The sequence below is a fragment of the Brassica oleracea genome, chromosome C6 (assembly GCF_000695525.1).
Source record: "Brassica oleracea var. oleracea cultivar TO1000 chromosome C6, BOL, whole genome shotgun sequence".
NCBI classification, from domain to species: Eukaryota; Viridiplantae; Streptophyta; class Magnoliopsida; order Brassicales; family Brassicaceae; genus Brassica; species Brassica oleracea.
The window spans coordinates 14,778,547-14,784,719 of NC_027753.1; the positions used below are offsets into that span (position 1 = coordinate 14,778,547).

At 42.0% G+C, this 6,173-nt stretch overlaps 1 pseudogene; it reads right to left on the bottom strand.

Moving 5' to 3' along the window:
- Window positions 1–2,980: 2,980 nt before the first annotated feature.
- Window positions 2,981–6,173, bottom strand: part of LOC106297564 — a 22,469-nt pseudogene continuing 19,276 nt past the window's right edge.

Genomic DNA, 6,173 nt, shown 5'->3' on the forward strand with positions numbered 1-6,173 from the left:
ACAAACCTCAACGCCTTTCGAACTCTCTTCGGCATAAAGGAAGTCCAGAAAAAAGGACCGTTCCTGAGCATATCCCTCACCGCATTAATGTCCTCAGGAAACGGAGCAAGAGGATTGATGAAGGGACGATCGTTCGGCAACCTCCGGAACAATGGGATACAACTCTTTTCGACAGACGCAGCGTCCACACGAACGAAGAAGAAAAACTTCTTCCATGGCTTGAAGTTAGAAGTAAACCCCTTAACCACTGACATGAAGTTCTGAGGGACCAGCCTGTACTTTTCCGTATCCTTGATAATCTGCAACTTAAGAAGCGCTTCGAAATGATCGACGGTAAGGGAGAGACCATGCTCATAGCTCAGGATCAGCACTCCAATGAGGTGCTGGATGCCAAGGTGATTCAGTTGGCTTATCGCCACCCCGAAACGATCCAACACACGGACGATAATTTCGGGAATCGGGAATCGGGAACCTCAAACGACAGCGCACTACGAATTCTTCGTAACAAGTAAAGTAACCCTCCGCGGGACTACTAGCGTGCTCTCCTTGACGAGGAACCCTGAACTCCACCGCATCCGAAATCTGGTAGAACGACCGCATGATCTCGAGAAATTCGCTAGTACTCCTACTTGGTGCACATTCCTCGACCGGACGACGATTCATGACCGGGAACGATTTCTCTTTGGGAGGCGTGATCGAACCATAACACGCCACCCACCATGCCTCGTTCTCGGCCGGGTCTACCGAATGAGGAACAAATTCTATCTTTGGCACACGGAGCTCTTCAGAAACGTTTGCGTGCAAGGACCCTATCTTCGAACTCCTCTTCTTACTCAAAATCTCGTGTTTTCTTTTTTAAGAAGGAATTGATAGAGAGAAAGAAAAAGAAGAAAGAATTTTTCAAACCTCTCTATGAGAATGAGTAAGTGTAAAGGTTGTGAAGAAGTTACCTCCCTTCTTGTAGGCATGAGAAATTACTATTTACTTGCGGATTTTCGGACACCAACTTCGCCCAAATACACCAATCTCGTCCGAACTCGCCACACCGCACGTTGGAATCTCACTCGAAACCCACGATCCTAACGAGCTGGGGGGCTAACTGTTGGGGTCGAAAATGGTTACGACGAAGTTAACGTCCAAATCCCCGCAAAATACAAGTATGTCTTTTCGCAACAAATCATGCTCGATCAAGAGAACGTCGCAACGTATGTTCCCGAGATAAAGCTTCGTTCAAATTCTGTTTAGATCAAATATAAGCCATCGGAAACATACCCAGACCAGTAACAGATAGGTCCGAGTATGATGATCGGAACACGGACGAATCAAGCTCAGTCATTACGCTACTACCGCACATGCACGCTGTCCGGTCGCTACGTAGCGACCGAGCATCCGTAGCGACCGAGCCCAAGCTGAAGACCGTAGCGAACCTATTTCATTTTCCCGCCATTCTAAGTCATCGATTAAACTTTACGGTACAAATCGCGGAAAGTTTGTTCTTTATCGGAAGAAGCTGTAACAAACGCTTCGAGTCAGAAGATGGCCCAAAGGGACCTAAGACATGACTCGAGGCCCAGCTTACGATTTCTTAACTAACAGCCCGTAAGCCGCATGACGGTTTACGCTTGGTTCGCAAGGAAAGATAAATGTCAAGTTTCCGCGGATAAATACGAAATTTTGAAGATAATTACGAAGATCGGAAAAAAATGGAATATCTTCATTTTTACGCTATGACGGCTTAAGGGCAGAAGAGGAAAAGCGCAAACTGACCTAGGAGCCAGTATATAAGGAGTCCTAAGCGAGAAGCATGGAGAGAGACCTTTTCAGAGAAAACTTAGCACTTAGAGCAATTTGGCAACTTTCCGTTTTTGTTATTCGAGCTGCGACTCAATTAGGTTTAGCCGTCTTAGGGTTGTTAGAACTAAGAATCTCGCCGACAGCTCTTGAGCCCAAGGAAAGCTCTCATAGCCTAGGCTTCTACCTTGTTGTAACACTCATACGCGAATTCGGAATGAAACTCCTTTTGCTCTCTTTTACGATTTCTTATTTCTTTTCGTCTTTAGTTGCGTGTTCTGATTGTTTGGCGTGTGGGTTAACAGATATCCAGGACCTCTGGGAAATTAGGGTTTTCCTAACTTTCTTAATTTAAACGGAAATCGACAGTGCGAATTTCAGTTCCCACAGTTGCGCGGATCAAGATCTAGTATTATTTAAAACTAGACTAGACTTTGATCCGCGCATCCGCGCGGGTGTTATTTTAATTCGTAATGTATAACATTTATAATTGTTTTCGGTTAGTATATGTTTATATATGTTTCTTTATTTTTGAACCTGTTTATATTGGTTTTTTATTCTTTATTTTTGTGTGCATGTTTGTTTTCTTATTCGGTAATATAGATAACTTATTTTTTCTATTGGATACGTGGCTACAAAAACATGTTGTAATGCTCTAAGTTTAATATACCGGGGATGTGTGTTGTTAGCGTTTAGCAGGACACCATAATTTTGAACCCTAAATTTCTTTAGACGGTATTTGTTGTACATTTCCCTTAATTGGGAATATTTATATCATTCAAATGTTCTGAATGATATAATGATGACATATTAGTCGGTATTTCTTGTCATTTGGAAGCACCATAAAATTTGATACTTCATAAATTGCTCATCCCTTCAAAAATTATGTATGTTGGTTTTATATTGAGTCTGGCAGTTTTCCTCAATCCTTTGCATTTGCTTTTTAAAAATAGTCACCAATAATTAATGGGAAAAGAATTGAATAAAATGATAGATATATTAATTTTTGTTTAGCTAAGAAGATTATGAATAAAATGATAAATATATTAATCAGGAATACTGGACTATTGGAATTCCTGGCTCGAGAAAATCAAATGTCCTAGCGAGGAAGAAAAAATAAAGTTATGGTTAGATGTCGGTTGGACAGAGGATTAGCAAATGAAAAATGACATGCACTTAAAGATCTGGATTAGATGTCGGTTCCATGCTCCTACACATAATATTAACTTATCATCGTAGTAAAGATCTGGGATTTATAGTTTTGGTATAAAAATTATATATATGTTTATTAAACCAACCTGAAATTATATTTGAGAAGATATACGATTTTGTTAAGTAATCTGCATAACTATGATAATTTTTACTCTAAATTTAACAATTGAGAATGAAATTTTGGAGGAAAACACTCAGACATGTTCGTCGAAGATGAGCAGATCTAAGAGTTCGGATATCCAATCTCTTCTAATTCAATACCCGTTCGGGTATTTCGCTACTTCGGTTCAGCTTTTGGTTTGGGTTTGGATACGGGTTCAACACATACAAATGTATGACAATATTACACCATCTTACACATATACGAAGACCACACTTTCTCTCAAAATAACAATCAGGCCCCAGTTCCAGCCATATAACGAGGTCAAATATAAAAATAAGTGTAACAATAAAAGCGCAGTCGACATTAGGGTAAACTGTAGCCACTAGTCTCTCATGTCCTTCATGTACCTGTATATTGCATACATATACTTGTAAGAAAAATAACTTAAAGATCTATTAGGAAACGTTTTCGTCGCGTCTAGTTTTAGTTAGTTTGCCTTAGCGATTACTTTCGTTGAATCTCCAACATTGATTGTGTAACATCCCCAAACCCAGTCCGTAAATTTCTTTTGTTTTAAAAAAGAAGCCCACTTGCAAAAATGCCCAAAAGGGAGAAACCCTAGAGTTTTCTTCTATTTTCTTATATAAGGAGGTGCCTCCTCCTCTATTTCTTTGCAGAGAAAATGGAAGTGAAGCCCTGTAGAGATTTGAAGAGACTAGAAAACCATAGCCGTCAAGCTTATATTTTCCTTTTCTCTCTTTCTCTCTCACGCCTCTCTCATCTCTCTCTCCATACTGTCTGCCTTCTCTCTCCTCGCCGAGCAGCCGCGGGGGTGGCTGTGTGGTGTGGTGGATATCAGATCTCATCATTCTCATGTCTCTTGTTCCAAATCCAGATCTAGGCTAAGGTGAGGTGACCCGAACCCAGTCTGTTCTCATGTTCTGTATACTTCTCTATGTTGGATCTAGGTCTGATTAGGCCCTTTTGGAAAGCTAGGTTGATAGATCATAATGAAAGTTAGGTTTAAAGATGAATGGGTCATGTTGCATAAGAACCCTCACACTGTTTAAAAGAACTTAATGGACTGCCTTGTGTTGAAGTGGATCAGTGATTACAATGATTGCTTGTGTGATTGGTTGCTATGATTCTGTGAGATGATTGTTGAGTGAAAGATAAGTTGTTAGAAAGAAATGAACGCTTAAGGGGATAGATATTACAAATGGTATCAGATGTGAATGATGGATGAAGATGAATGAGATGTACGATGGTATCATGAATGTCGATTTGTACATGTGTGTATGGTTGTAAGGTGTATTGTTGTGACACCGAGAATGGGTGGTGTCTAATGAATAGTTATTGAGAATGAGAATGAGATGAGTTAATGAAATGTTATTGTTTTGTATTGCTTGAGACACCGAAAACAGGTGCATCTAGTATAGGGTGTGACCCGCGGAACAGTAGCCTAACAAGAGGTACCCGTGGGACTGTAGCCAAACAAAAGGTACCGACGGGAAGTGAGGAGAAAGGCTGCGTAAATTCATTCGGTGACCGTGAAATGCGGGATAAAAAATGAGCAAGGTGCCCCAAGATCGAGTCAATGCCGCGTCGTGGCATAATTATGACTATTAAGACTGGGGTGGCAAACATAGCCGGTGGGCCAACGAGCTGCAACTCGGATAGTCATTTAGGAAGCTGGGGACAGTATCTTAACAAGAGGTACCCCAGAACAGGCCAGAACGAGGTGGGACATCCATAAACGGCCATAGGTCCTTACGTCTAGGTTGCCTGGAGTCGAGTCGTTGACTCGGTCGAGTCGGTTGAGTTTATGTGTAGCAATGACTGAGTTCATTGTGTGATTTAACGTTAGGTTGGTAGAAATGCATATAAAATGTTGATGATAGAAATGAATAAGTTGCATTGATGATTGTATTGGCTAGCCAGCCCTCTTTCCCCCATCGAGTAGTGTAGAGTGTCATGTGGGGAGGCTGAGTAATCCCAATTGCCCATCCCTCCATTTCCATTTTTCCCTGTGTGCAGAACTGTAAGTAGAAGTATGTGGATATGGGTGGACTCTGGACGGTATTTCAAAGAAAGAATGCGTCGTTCGACTCATGGGACCAGTAACATAACACATAGGATTGTCTAAAATGAGTAGACACGTGTCCATAACTCATGTTTGGCAACCCCGGTCAGACTCCCGGAGGAGCTGGATGTTACAATTGGTACCAGAGCCAGGTTAAACCCAACCGGTACTGTCCGGGTGGGTAGGGCTAGACATAAAGTATTTTTTTATTCGGATTTCAAAGAATTTGAAAACCCTTCCTTAAATGGGAGTTCTCAAAAGATTACTCTTAGGACACCACCAAGACCCAAGCTCCTTGTGCTAACTTGACCCGTTAGTTAATAGGTTATTTTCCACCCTTTCATTATTCATCACGCCAAAGAACAATTGAGTTTTTCAAGAAGCAACCACCGTCTAGAGAGCATCCGAGTTGCCATCTAGAGTACAACCTCGTACTACGACGACATAAAGTGCAAAGGAGAATCAATTGGAGGAAAAGCCAGAGGTGGAAAACCCAACAGATGTAAAGTTGTTGCGGATACCAGGGGTTAGAGGAACATTAGAGGTGCAATTAGACCACGGAAGGTCATATGTCAATGAAGGTATTGCAGCCAGATCTGGAGCCGTGTCACCTTCTCCGGGAGTTTCTTCGAATCTGCAACCTTCAACACTATTGACGCGTGTACAAGTGCAAGGACCATCATAATGGAAAGTGATGAGGCACATGAGGAACATGAAAAGAAGCTCTTCGTCGGAGAAGCGGATTCCACCAATGTCATAAACGTAAGAAAAACTCGGTGAGAGTTACGATGCAGCCAGATTCCATCTGAGCACTGCAGGACCTAGCCATCCACCACCGCAAGGATGATGCCCTGGTATGGCGGGGAGGAGAGGTGGGAGATGTTCGGGGGTTGTCATTTCCTTGAGAACTTTTAAGGACAGCTTCAATCAAGGGCTCCAGAGTTTGGGACCGAGGGAGTAGAGAGAATGATGACCATTGGGGGG